Source organism: Rhinoraja longicauda, chromosome 10 (genome assembly GCF_053455715.1).
Source record: "Rhinoraja longicauda isolate Sanriku21f chromosome 10, sRhiLon1.1, whole genome shotgun sequence".
Taxonomy (NCBI): Eukaryota; Metazoa; Chordata; class Chondrichthyes; order Rajiformes; family Arhynchobatidae; genus Rhinoraja; species Rhinoraja longicauda.
Genome location: NC_135962.1, coordinates 22702190 through 22717227, shown reverse-complemented (window position 1 = coordinate 22717227; position 15038 = coordinate 22702190).

The following is a 15038-nucleotide window of genomic DNA, read 5'->3' as shown; positions in this document are numbered from 1 at the left end:
CTTAGAATAACCTTGCAATCACTGCCACTGTCCCAACCTTTCAAAGCTTATGTCCCTTCGTTGGGGGCTGGGATGAAGAGTGCAGTGCGGAAAAGGGATGATTCTTTTGCATTTTATAACAATGAACATACTGCAACAGTGAATACATTCCATAAGTACCCATCACTTGCAAACACTGGGATATTCTAAGCTAATATACATGCCAATTCTTTATTTAAAATGCAAACACTGTTCTGATAAGCATCACGTTAAAGGTGTAGACTTTGAGATTTAACAATCTGAAAACAGGTTCCCACAATATTTGGGAAGGGGGGAGGGGGAGGAGGAGGGTTGGAGGGGGAGGAGGGAGGGGGAAGGGGGGAGGGTGGGGGAGGAGCAAGGAGAGGGAGGGGGGGAGGGGGAGTGGAGGGGGGGGAGAGGGGGAGTGGGGGGGGGAGGGCGCTGCACCAATGCATGAGAGGTTTGGGCCCAACGGCTCCACTTGGTCTAGTAGTCCTTAAAGATTTCAGGAATGTTTTCAACTGAAAGTCTTAGCCTCATCCCAAATAATAATAATTTTTGGCTAGTAGCTTCTCTCAGAATAATATGAAATCCCAAAACCCAAATCTTAAAGCTTTACTAGAATAAAAATTGTATAAGCATCTACATGTGCATCTGCATATGTATCTGTACACTGTGGATGGCCTAAATGTGATCATGTGTAGTCTTTCTGCTGACTGGATAGCACACAACAAATACACAGATTTTTCCTGTACCTTGGTACACATTACAATAAACTAAACTAAATGTGAACATTATTTTATAAGTATGTTTGTGTGAGAGTGAGAAAGACACATTCACAGCAAATACGCCGAGAATACAAGTATTGCAGATTCCTGACTGTTCAGACTGACTAGCTGCTGTTTGCTAAAGTTGCAGGATACACCACTACCCTTCAGTTAGCTGTGCTGATGGAATAATTTCCTTCTTTTCTTTAAGCTTTCTAACGAGCACCATTCTTTAAATAATTCTGTAAAGTAGAAATACATTTCAAGAATATTGCAGAAGTACAATTCATGTGGTGCTTTTTATTTAAAGAAAGGAAGTGCGATGTGTTTATGTGATGTGTTTAGTAGCTTTATTTCATGCTCGATAAACTTTATGTTTACTAAGCCAGGAGAATCGGGGCAGAAAAAAATGGAGTGAAGGAGAGCAACTGGGGGGTCATGAAGTGAGGTTAGTGTAGCTTGCATCTACATTAGTGATACCTCAGATTTTGAAGGCAATTTTTTGTTTTATCAATAAAAGTTATTCTCTTTTCGTTTATGCAGAATGAGACATTATAAGTTATGAAACCCGGAGTCAGAGACGGAAAAAGGCAAATGGTAAACAGGAATGAATGGACAATTGTTTTGCTCCAGTAAATTTGATTTTTAAAACAGAATTTTGAAAATAAAAGGAGAATTGATAGGAAGGAAGCAGAAAATCTGATGTGGATGAAGTGCCCTTTAAACATTTGCCATTCTTTTAAAGGGAAAATATGGAAGGGAGGAATAATGTGAGGGGTGAGGAAGTGAGAGTGGTACATGTTCACCAGATTGATCGTGGAGATGCTATGGCAAAGATTTAAAGACCGCATGGATGAACTCCAAAAATTGTTCATCCCTGTCTGGCGAAAAAAATAACGAGGAAGGCGGCTCAACCATGGCTAATGAGGGAAATCAAGATAGTGTTAAATCCAAGGAAGAGGCATATAAATTGGCCAGAGGAAGCAGCAAACTGGAAAACTGGGAAAAAATTAGAACTCAACAGAGGAGGGCAAAGGGATTAATTAAGAGGGGTTAAAAAGAGCATGAAAGAAAGCTTGCGGGGAATATAAAAACTGACTCTAAAAGCTTCTTGATATGTAAAAAGGAAAAGATTAGTGAAGACAAATGTAGGTCCCTCAGAGCCAGGTGAATTTATCATGGAAAACAAGGAAATGGCAGAACAGTTAAATGAGTACTTTGGTTCAGTCTTCTCTAAGGAAGACACAAACAATCTCCCAGAGGTACTAGGGGACTGAGGATCAAGTGGGAGGGAGGAACTGAAGGGAATCCGCATTAGGCAGGAAATGGTGTTAGGTAAACTGTTGGGACTGAAGGCAGATATATCCCCAGGGCCTGATGGTCTGCATTCCAGAGTACTCAAGGAGGTGACCCTAGAAACCGTGGCTGCAATGGTGATCATTTTCCAATTTTCTCTCGACTCTGGATCAGTTCCTGTGGGCTGGAGGGTAGCCAACCAGTTAGCCTTACATCGGTAGTGGGGAAGATGCTTGAGTTGATGATTAAATATGTTATAGCAGCGCATTTGGAAAGCAGTGACAGGATCGGTCAAAGTCAGCATGGATTTATGAGGGGATCTCATGCTTGACTAATCTGGAATTTTTTGAGGATGTAACAAGTAAAATGGAAAAGGGAGAGCCAGTAGATGTGGTGTATCTGGACTTTTAAAAAACCTTTGAGAAGGTCCCACACAAGAGATTAGTGTGCAAAATTAGAGCACATATTATTGGGGATAGGGCATTGACATGGATAGAGAACTGGTTTGTAAACAGGAAGCAAAGTGTAAGAATTAACGGGTCCTTTTCAGAATGGCAGGCAGTGACTAGTCGGGTGCCGCAAAGCTCGCAAGGGACCCCCAGTTATTTACAATATATATTAACGATATAGATGAGGGAATTAAATGTGACATCTCCATGTTTGCGGATGACACAAAGCTAGGTGGCAGTGTGAGAAGCAAGGAAGATGCTATGAGGCTGCAGGGTGACTTGGATAGGTTGGGTGAGTGGGCAGATGCATGGCAGATGCAGTATAACGTGGATATATGTGAGGTTATCCACTTTGGTGGCAAGAACAGGAAGGCAGATTATTATCTGAATGGTGTCAAATTAGGAAAATGGGAGGTGCTACGAGACCCAGGTGTGCTTGTTCATTAGTTACTGAAAGTAAGCATGCAGGTACAGCAGGTAGTGAAGAAAGCTAATGGCATGTTGGCCTTCATTGTGAGAGGATTCGAGTTTAGGAGCAGGAAGGTCCTACTGCGGTTGTACAGGGCCCTGGTGAGACCGCACCTGGAGTATTGTGTGCAATTTTGGTCTCCTAATTTGAGGAAGGACATTATTGCTTTTGAGGGAGTGCAGCATAGGTTCACCAGGTTAATTCCCAGGATAGCGGGACTGACATATGATGAAATAATGGGTCGACTGGGCTTGTATTCACTGGTATTTTAAAGGATGAGAGGGGATCTTATGGAAATATATAAAATTATTAAATGATTGGACAGGCTAGATGCAGGAAACATGTTCCCAATGTTGGGGGAGTCCAGAACCAGGGGTCACAGTTTAAGAATAAGGGGTTGGCCATTTTGGACTGAGATGGAGAAAAAAAATTCACCCAGAGAGTTGTGAATCAGTGGAATTGTCTGCCACAGAAGGCAGTGGAGGCCAATTCACTGGATGTTTTCAAGACAGAGTTAGATTTAGCTCTTAGGGCTAAAGGAATCAAGGGATTTGGGGAAAAAACAGGAATGGGGTACTGATTTTGGATGATCAGCCATGATCATATTGAATGGTGGTGCTGCTTCGAAGGGCCAAACGGCCTACTCCTGCACCTATTTTCTATGTTTCGAAATACATGATGGAGTAGTAACTCCAAAAGGCCAAGGTAAAAGAATATTACAATGGCAATATGACTGTAGGTAAGTTAAACATGAAAGTGGAAATAGGAGCATATTTGCAGGAAGGGTTTGGGATTTGACTGGGAGAAAGAATGGGGATGGATCTTATAAGGATCATAAAATCATAAACAATAGTAGAATTAGGCCATTCAGCCTATCAAGTCTACTCAAACATGGCTGATCTATCTCTCCCTCTAAATCCCATTCTCCTGCCTTCTCCCCATAACCTCTGACACCTGTACTAATCAAGAATCACATTTTTACAGAAATCACTACCCTACAAAGAGCCCTCAGATGTCGATTGCTCATTTTCATGCTATTTGATTAAACATCAGCTTCCCAAAGGAAAATACGGAGTGAGAGAAGGAAAACTAGGAGAAATGGGGAGAGAGACTGCAAAGAGGTGAAGGGAATAGCCGGAAGTCAAAGAGTTACAGCAACAGGAAAACGTGCCAAAGCTGTACCTATTCTGTCATATACTGTACGTGGAACAATAAAACGCATTGGTGATTGAATGAATACATTTATAAACAAGGTATAACATGACGGTAGTGTGAACACAGTGAACAAGTGCATACGTGTTCTTTGTACTGTATGAGTGTGGATAGATGGTACTATTGATTGTGCAAATTCGTTTAACATGTCGGTTGTACGTATTGTTGGAGCTTGAATGATCCTTGCACTTTTTAATATCGTGCAACATGATTAGGTTAAAAGAATGAAAAATAACTTCATATTGATAAATTAATATCCTACTAGGCAATTTGTTCTGGTTGTATGTTTGAACCGCGACAATGTAATTAATGGTTTAAAGGGATGAGTATCCTGCTTCTCTTCCTATATCGGGATTGTGGGCACACAGGGCTATATTGTGTAATCCTCTCCTTTTTAGTCTAAAAATCCATTGTTTTGAGAATCATTCTTCAGCCTTCCTTTTTGACCATGTTTAGTTTTCTATTGTGGAACATTGCTATCGGAGCCATCAAATTGCATACGCTGAGTTCCACCCAGCATCAAAGTCTGTTTTTCACCGCTTGAACATAAACACCTGGTTTTTAGTCATTTACAGAATGTACCAATGTGTGAGTATTTAATCCTTATTTTGTAGTAAATTTCATTTTAATCTTGCCGGTTATCTAATAATTTGCAGTCGCTGAGTCTTTCTGAATATAACTTATCAGTTTTGTAATCGCTCCTGTTTGCTTTCACTCCTTCATCTTTATGAAGTTGTTTTTAATTATACTGTGAGGTCTGTACAGGAGGCAGTGGAAAAATACACAGGAAACTGACAAAACAAAACATGCTTCTTTATGTCACTCTATAGCTGACTGCTTGGCCTTGGTGCCAACCGAGAATGCATGTTTTGCTGTTTGTGCTTGCCAGCTGTTGTGGAGTTGTGCATCCTGTTGCCTGTTAAGTGAGTAAATGTTAAATGTTAGACTAATGACAGACAGGTTCATTCTGCTTTTCTCACTCTGAGGGCTACATTTACACATACAGAGGAAATACCAAGCCAATGCAATGATTTAGTTAAATGGAAATATATGTCAACGGTTTTAAATAACAATACAGTTGTTTGTTTTAGACTAATAGAAATATCACCAGCTATTATATCACCATATGTCTTTCATTGTATTGTCTCTATGGTCACCATCGCTTACATCATCCATGCTCAACACTGGCAGCTGTCTATATTAAACAACCGTTCGCTATTAGCTCAAGACTGTTTTCTAAAGGCATCACTTATGGAATATTAGGTACGCCAACTATTTTATCTGTGGAACCTTTTTAATAGATATCCCCCTTTGGATCTCTCAGGCAGATCGACTACAGTTTTCCTACTACCAATAAAGGTCCATGGCAGGCGCCATCTCCCTGGCTCTAACATTCATCCTAATCATGGATTGTAAGAACACCTGGGTCCATTTTTTATTTATTGACTATGGCTCTGCCTGAAATACCATAATTCCAACCAAACTCATTTCCAAACTCTAGGACCTACGTCTGAGCACCCCTCTCTACAACTGGATCCTCAACTTCCTGATTTGCAGACTGCAATTAATAAGGATAGGTAATAACACCTAGTTCTCAACACCAGATCCCCACAAAGCTGCGTCCTTATCCCTTTACTATACTCCCTGTACACTTAGGGAAGTGTAGCTAAATTCTACACCAAGTTCATCTCAAACAATGGCAAGACAGAACACAGGAAGGAAACAGGAGTTTCATAGTGTCAGCACAACAATATCTCCATCAATGTCAGCAAAAGGAGCTGGTCGTCAATTTCAGGGTGTGGGATGGAGTACAGTTGTGTTGAGGTAGTGATAGTCACATGCTTCAGTTTCCCTGGTGTAAACATCTCCAACCATTTGTCCTGGTCCAACTAAATTGACGCAAGCCTGCCTCCCCTCCATTGACTACATCTGCAATTCCTGCTGCCTTATGAAAGCAGCCGACATAATCAAGACAGAGAAACATGGAACTGAAGATGGTAGAATCTTGAGTAAAACACATAATGCTGGAGGAAATTAGCGGGTCAGGCAGCATCAGTGGAGGTAATCAATAGACGATTTTTCTTGTCAGGACTCTTTTTTTAGACTGATTGCAGTCGGGGGGAGAAAGCTGGAAAAGAGGTGGGAGCGGGTCAAAGCCGGCAAACGATAGATGCATACTGGTTCGATGCAGAAATGTTTTTTCATGATTATTCAACCCACAGCTGGGAACACGAGAAATTCCATAGCCTTAAAAATTGTAATTAACAATGGAAGCCCTAAAAGTGGAGATGTTTTAGTTACTGTCTAGGTACAGTCCAATGAGGGAGAAGGATGGGGAAACAAAAGCAAGATCTCCATGGATGTTGGGGAAAGTTCCACAAATGATAGTTAGGCACAGAATTAGCAGTCATGGTCATGTATGGATTGATTAAAGAAAGCATGATTTATTCAAGACAAATTTTATCAAACCAACTTGGTGGAGTGTGTAGGAAGGAAATGCAGATGCTCATTTAAACCGAAGATAGACACAAAATGATGGAGTAACTCAGCGGGACAGACAGCATATCTGGAGAGGAATGGGTGACGTTTCGGGTCATGACCCTTCTTTAGATGGGCTCTGAAGAGTCTGAAGAAGAGTCTTGACAACTGCCGGAGTCTTTCCAAAATGCTGGAGTAACTCCAGAGATGCTGCCTGTCCTGCTGAGTTACTCCAGCATTTTGTGTCTAACTTGGTGGAATGTTTGATAACAGATTTGGGATAACAGTATAATTTCCAAATATGCAGATGATGCAAAACATGAAGATGTAGTAGAGGAGAACAGTTATAAACTTAAATCGGATGTACAGCGTGCTTCAATGGTTAGATCGGTTGCAGATAAAATTTAAAACTGACAAATGACTAAAAGTATTATGGAAATAGGGATGTAGTGTATGTGGATGGCAAGGTGCAAAACAGCATTTTGGATTCTGCGCTTTATGAGTAGAAACATTCAGAACAAGGTCAAGGAAGTTATGATGAACTTTTAGAACATACTGCTTCAGCCACAGCTTGGGTATGTGTCCCGTATTGGGCATTAACCTTTCAGAAAGGTGTGAAGGTTTTGAAGATGATGCAAAATAGATTTATCAAAATAATGCCACGGATGAGATACATAGTAAAGAAAAATAAATTATAGTGATCTTTCAATGACTACTGCCCAGTAGCTCGAACAGAGACCATAATGAAGTGTTTTGAAAGATTGGTAATCACTCACATCTGCACCAATCTTCTGGACAATTGGAACGCTTTTCATTTGCATGCAGGAAAAACACATCAATGGAGGATGCCATCTCCCGTGCACTTCATTTACCTCTAGATCACCTTGACAATAAGAATACCTTTGTTGGGATATTTATTAACTACAGATCAGCTTTCAGTGCCATAATACATTATACGCTTACTTCTAAACTCCTGAACCTTGACCTTGGGGACTCCATCTTTATCTGGACTTCCTGACTCAAGACTTCTGTCATTTCAAATTTATGGTAATATTTCTTCTATGCTGACCCTCAATCCTGGTGTTCCCCAGGGTTGTGTGTTCAGTCCCCTGCTCGACTCCCTGAACGTCATAACTCTGTGGCCAAATGTAGCGCCAACACGATTTTTGAAATTCCTCAATGTTACCACTGTTGTCGATGGGATGAACAACAATGAGATGAAGTGCAAGAAAAAAGATTGGTCATGGTGTCAGAACAGCAATCTTGTCCTTAATGTCAGCAAGGCAAAATAGTTGGTTGCTTGCCTATGTTAAGTATGGGAGGTGGTGGTGAACACAACCCAGCTCTCAACCACAGAGCACTATAGAGACGGTTGACAGCTTCAAATTCCTAGAAATCTAAATCAACAGCAGCCTATCCTAGTCACTTTACACTGATGGGTTGTTCAAGAAAGTACAGGGGGGTATTTGCTTTCATAGATGTCTGGGAAGATTTAATACGTCCACCAGAATTCTCAAACTTCTAGAGATGCACTACAGAAATTATTCTGTAGAATACATCTCAGTTTGGTATGGCAAATGCACTGCTCATGAACACCTGAACCTGCAGAGAGTGGTGAGCACAGCCCAGTCGATCACAGGCAGAAAGATGGAGTTGAGGTAAAGACCAGATCATCCTTCATCCTCTTCAATGGCAAAGCAGGCTTGAGGAATCATATGGCTTCCTGCTCCTATTTCTCATGCGCCAATGATTTATGGATATGAGTTTTTCTTCCCCTTCATTTCCAGCTTTCTCAAGGACAATCTTCTGAAGTACTTCACGCTTGGCGATAGTCCATCCCTCCACATTGATCTGGAGAATGTTGAGCAGTTCCTTGCCAGAATCCATGGATTCTCGTCCTGACAAGGACGGTTCTTGGCTACGAGGACAGCTCGCCGCAGTGCTAGTATTGGCTGGGTCACAATTCATGATAGGTGACCATAGTTGATTCTTTGCTGCAAATTTTGCCAGTTCTGTAGAACTACCCAGGGTGGACGACGAGGACATAAAGCAGCTCCCACCCCTTGGGGTGCATCCTTCAACATCCTGAAAACTTCGGCAACGGCACCCGCAGAATACTGCACCCGCACCCGCAGAATACTGTGCATACTGGACACAAAGTACTCACACTCGCAGACTGGATGTGCCCCTACATGAAGCAATGAGGATCCTCTCAGGGTGCATCCGCTGCACCCCACTGAGTCATTTACCATTTCTTTCTGGGATTCAACCACCCCAAGCCCGTTGTGATAACATCTGTGGACGACTGCATCAGAAAGCTGCTGAGCCTATCCACGTTCTGCATGACATCCTTTATGAGAAGGAGGCCCCCATGCCGGTTGCGCTCACGGAAGCCTCTGCGCCCATACATGGAGAGTCTGGATGCAATGAGCAATGCAGCACTAGCTGTTCCAAAAGGACTCCAGCCATACTTTGAGACCTGATCACCACACCCTCCAGGCAACAACCTCCGCAGGAAGGCCTGGGTTCAACTGATCAGGCTACGAACTGGCGCTGGTCGCTTTGCAGCCAACATGAAAAGATGGGGCATTGCAGACACCGACCTTTGTCCTTGTGGTCAAGTACAGAGCAACAAACATGTCCTGAGGGAATCTGCTGTGACAGGAACTCCCTGCCCACTATCCCAACTTGATAACCCCCAATTAGAGACTTACCTCACCAATTGCCACTTTTGTTTGTTGTAGTTGACATACGAAAGAGAGATTTCCAGCTTGCGAGCCCTTTCTGGCCTTCCTGTGATGGCTCTCTAATAGCTGCAGTTCAGACAGCATATCCAGAAGCACCATTGCAGATATATTCATAGGCAGTGAATAGAGAGTGAATAGACAACCCAGTACACTTGTGCACCATTAAAGCACTATCCTTCATGCCAAACATGTGATGTGCATCATGACTGAATGCACAATGCTTAATTTCCAGAAAATTGAAATTTTCACTATTGTCAATTATTTGAACTTTGCTTTGATAAACATTGAATGAACAGATGGTCTGGATAGGATTGTGCAACTGATGCTGAAGTGAGTGGCCCTTTAAATCAGCCATCTGCAGAGCACATAGCATCATGAAAGCATGCTTAACCATCAATAGCCAACAATTTGTCTGAAGCAGAAAATTGTCACCCATTTTCTTCTGGTTCCTGCTTAATGCCCAGACATTTGAGATCTGCATTTACAAACAACTGATTTTTCGATTAAGAAGCACTTAAATAGGCAACTCTGCATGATCCAGTTTCTTGCCAAGGCAATTTAAATTGCTGTCTCCGCGTGTGTATTTTGAATTACTGAAAAATATTTTAAGTTCTATTCTAACATCAATACGCAATTCCTTTGCGTATATAAAAAAATGAATATATGTCCCTGCAACCAAATCTTCCGTCTTATTTTGTGGTCTACTTGAAGGGATGCAAATTAGCACAATTAGCAGAGATTAATTCCCCAAGAGGCATAGCTATTTTTCTGATCAATCTTTTCTAAATTAGCACAACGGACTTAGAAAGTCCAATTGCACTGACTGCATTATGCATGTAAAATTCTGTAATTAACAGATGAATTCAGTCATAAAACCTAGAACAATTGAATGGAAACTCCAAGACATAGTCAGTGGCCTCCAGCAGGCTGCGAATTTTGATACAAAGGAGAAAACATTGAAAACACTCAGAAACTCAAACTTCACCACCACCTGAGTTGCTGGAGTTGAGAAGAGGCAGCAGTCAGTGTCTTTTCTGCACTGACATTCTCTTCAGTTTTCACCTCACTAATCCCGTACTCACACTGAGGAACTCTCCTTCAATTCTATTTACTTTTTTAAATGTTAAAATTGTGAGAACTCGTATAAGCCCAACCTTTCTCTTCATTGGGTATGGGGCTCATTGATACAGAACTCAAAAATGCTAATTCCCACCTTATTCTCATTTTAGCATTTGATCCCACTACTGGCCACATCTTCCCATCTCCACCCCTTTCTGCTTTCCGCAGAGACCGTTCCCTCCGTAACTCCCTGGTCCACTCGTCCCTTCCCACCCAAACCACCCCCTCCCCAGGTACTTTCCCCTGCAACCGCAGGAGATGCAACACCCGTCCCTTTACCTCCCCCCTCGACTCCATCCAAGGACCCAAACAGTCTTTCCAGATGAGGCAGAGGTTCACCTGCATGTCTTCCAACCTCATCTATTGTATCCGCTGTTCCAGATGTCAACCTCTCTACATCGGCGAGACCAAGCACAGGCTCGGCGATCGTTTCGCTCAACACCTCCACTCAGTCCGTCTTAACCAACCTGATCTCCCAGTGGCTCAGCACTTCAACTCCCCCTCCCATTCCCAATCTGACCTTTCTGTCCTCGGCCTCCTCCATTGTCAGAGTGAAGCCTAGCGCAAATTGGAAGAACAGCATCTCATATTTCGGTTGGGCAGTTTACACCCCAGTGGTATGAACATTGACTTCTCTAACTTCAGAAAGTTCCTCTGTCCCTCTCTTTCCCCTCCCCTTCCCAGTTCTCCCACTAGTCTTCCTGTCTCCTACCACATCCTTTCTTTGTCCCGCCCCCTCCCCTGACATCAGTCTGAAGAAGGGTCTCGACCCAAAACGTCACCCATTCCTTCTCTCCAGAGATGCTGCCTGACCCGCTGAGTTACTCCAGCATTTTGTGTCTACCCTCATGTTAGCATGGTCTATATCTGACTCTTTCCTTCTCTTCACGTTCCTTTCAATTCTGATCTGAAGCATTAACTCTGTTTCTCTTTCCACAGATTCTGCTTTTCCTTCTGAGTTTCTGATTTTCACACTAGTCTGAGTTAAATCTGGGTTATCTTCCCACTTTCCCAGTTGATCTAAATCCAACTGTAATCTTAGACAACCTTAGGCACTCTAATGGGATTGTACTCTTGGCCCCCAATAGCAAGTGGGAGATGGAGAAACAAATATGTAGACAGACTATCGAAAGATGCCAAAGCAACAGGTTTGCCTTTGTGGGTGACCTTAACCTCCCCAATGTTGACTCGGACTTGCTCAATGCCAAAAGCTTTAGGGGGACAAAATTTGTGATGTGTATCCAAGAGGATTTCTTGAAACAGTATGTGGATAGTCCAACCCAAACATACTGGACGTTGTGATGGGATATGAGCCTGGCCAGGTGACTGGTGTTTCAGTAGAAGAACATTTGGGGCATAGTGATCACATTTGACAGGCTTTCAGGATGTTTTGAATAAGGAGAAGGGTGGAACTTGTTAGAAGGTACAATATGGGGTTAGGGAAAATTAAAATGTTATTAGGCAGGAGGTTGGGAGGATACACTGGGAGCAGTTCTTGTATCGATACATAGATACATAGACAATAGGTGCAGGTGTAGGCCATTTGGCCCTTCAAGCCAGCACCGCCATTCAATGTGATCATGGCTGATCATCCACAATCAGTACCCCGTTCCCGCCTTCTCCCCATATCCCTTGATTCCGCTAGCCCTAACAACTCTATCTAACTCTCTCTTGAATGCATCCAATGGATTGGATTGGGTAAGTTCACATCTAACATATGGGAGTCGTTTAAAGGCCACTTGATCCAAGTTCAGAACCAGCATGTAAGGAGGAGGGATAAGAATGACAAAGTAAGGGAACCTTGGATTACCAAAGAGGTTGTAAATGTGATCAAAATTAAAAAGGAAGAGCATGCAAGGTTTAAGAGGATGAAATCAGATAGGGACTTTGAAGAATATAAAGAAAGGAGGAAAGAATTCAAGCAGGCAATTTAAAGGCCCTAAAAGGGCCATGAAATGGCTTTGGCAAGTCAGATTAAAGCAAATCGCAAAGCTTTTTATACCTATATTAAAAAGAAGTGGGTAACCAGGAAGGTAGGACGCTCAAGGATAAAGGAGGGAATCTGTGTTTGGAATCAGTCGAGGTACTAAACGAGTTCTTTGCATCTGTTTTCATGAAGGAGAAGGACATGGAGGTCAGTGAGATCAAAAATGGAGAATACTAATATGCAAGGGCAGTTTGAGATTAAGAAGGAAGAGTGTTGGGGCTCTTGAAGAACATGAAGATGGATAAATCCCCAGGACATGATGGGATTTATCCCAAGTTATTGAGAGAGGCAAGAGAGGAGATTGCGTGAACCTTGACAAATATATAGCAACAGGCGAGGTCCCGGTTGACTAGAGTAGCTAATGTTGTTCCTTTAAGAAGGGAAGTAGAAAGAAACCAGGGAATTATATTGCTTTCTATGAGTATTTGCTATGCACATTGGCTACCTCACCTTTTACATTTCATCACTTTGAGAAGCACTACATTGGTTTCAAAGCACTTTGGGGAGTGTTGAGTTGTACGTCTTTCTTTATTCTATTCTGCTCACAGTTTAAACACAGAAAATGACGTCACAAAAGTTTCCACTGTGCTGCATTCTACCCTTCACTTTACCACACCTTAAAAAAAATGGCAGAATTATTCTGATATGTCCTGTAATGATCCAGTGTGTATAAAGATGGAGTACACCTGTATTTCGCTAGCAAATGTAATTCTTTAATGTGTTCGTACATGCATCTGTTTCCTATTCATTGTGAAGGAAATTGAGCAAATCATATTTCCACATGTGCTGAGCTTGAAGCTGATCCAGTGAATCAGTACAGCATTACACTGATAACCAAAGGATCATCTTATGGTAATTCCAGATCCGGTAATGTCATTTCTCAGTAACTTTATTCCAGCCATCTCACTGAAGGTTATCTACAATGTATATATGGCCCATGTTATTAAAAATACGATTAAACCCCAATAATCCAGGATGCTCAGGTCTTTGGTGATGCCAAATTAGCAGATTTTCTAGATTACTGCATGTTATTTCTGTTAATATCTCAGCAGATTTAATTCCCTTTATTAATGATGCACATTATTCAGTGATATCAGTAGAATGTGAGCGTGGGAAGTGGAGCTCCAGTGAAATGAAAAGGAGCACCAGAAGCAGGGCCCTGGTAAATGGAAAGGGAATGCAGCAAACATTACTTAATGAGCCAGACATTGGACCATCTGGATTTCTGAATAGTCGTAAGCAGATAATCGGACCTTGCTCTTTTTTTAACACTGCTGGTGTAAACTATGTTTTACCACAGAGCAGTGTGGGAGTGGAACAAACTTCCATTAAGTTATATTACAAAAGATTATGTAATTATACTGGGGGTGGGGGGGGGGGGGGGGGGGGCATGTGCCTCACCTTGCATGTCTTGAGTTTCCATAGGCAGAAAGACCACCTGTGATTATATGCACAAGTAAACAAAAATAGAATCCAAACAAAAAGAAACCAATATTTTCTTCTCCAGAAATTTATCGATGTTAATATTAAGTTTCTTGGGTACCTTTATCTAACCACACCAATCTTTTATTGTTAATGATTTTTCAATTAGAATTCTCCTTCTATTACTTTGAATTTCAGTCACGCAATCTGGTGTATAAATTCAAAAGGATGCATTTGTTGTGTGTACACACCAACTCATTCACCAAATTATTGTGGGGTAGCATTCCAATCCCTTTAGTGTCATTGAGTTGCAAGGGGCTACACAGGTAAGTGGTACAGCAACTTGGAAATGAAAAAAACAAACTGCTGAAAATACTGAAAAGACTCAGCAGGTCAGGCAGTATCTATGGAAAAGGAAACAGAGTTGACATTTTAGGTTGACCATTTATCAGAAGAAAAGTTCTAATAAAGCATCTGTGACTGGAAATGTTAACTGCTTTTCTTCCCACAGATGTTGCCTGACCTGCTGAGTGTTTTTCTGTATTCATAGCAATCTGGAAATGGAGCAAGAAAACGAAATTATTGCTGAAGTAAATAAACCTGTCCAGTACTTTTTCAGCATTGATCTTTGCCTCTGAAGTATCACGATGCGAAATTTACGGTATCCATCCTGCTCATGCTGGCAGCTGCTCATATTATTATTTTTATGTTTCATCAAGGTAATTTAGGAGTTTCAGTAACATTTACAAACTTGTAATGTGTTTCTCTTATAATTTATGACATCATCTGGAACTTTAATAAGGTAGCAGCTCTGTTATCTACTACTTGGTACTTAATATTCAGTGTAAAATTTGCCACATTTGATCCATCAACTCTTGTGCTGTAGCTATTCATTTTGAGGTGGTCAAGTGTCTTTGATATCAAAAGGGTATAAACAAAAGTAGAAGCAATAAAAAGTGATTTCAGAATAAATATTGTATAAATTGGACTTTCCATGTGATACTCTAATGACGCCTCTCAAACAAACATACAAAATTGCACATCAGTTCACTTTATTATTTTGCTCAGATGAGGTATTCCTTCTAAAAAAAA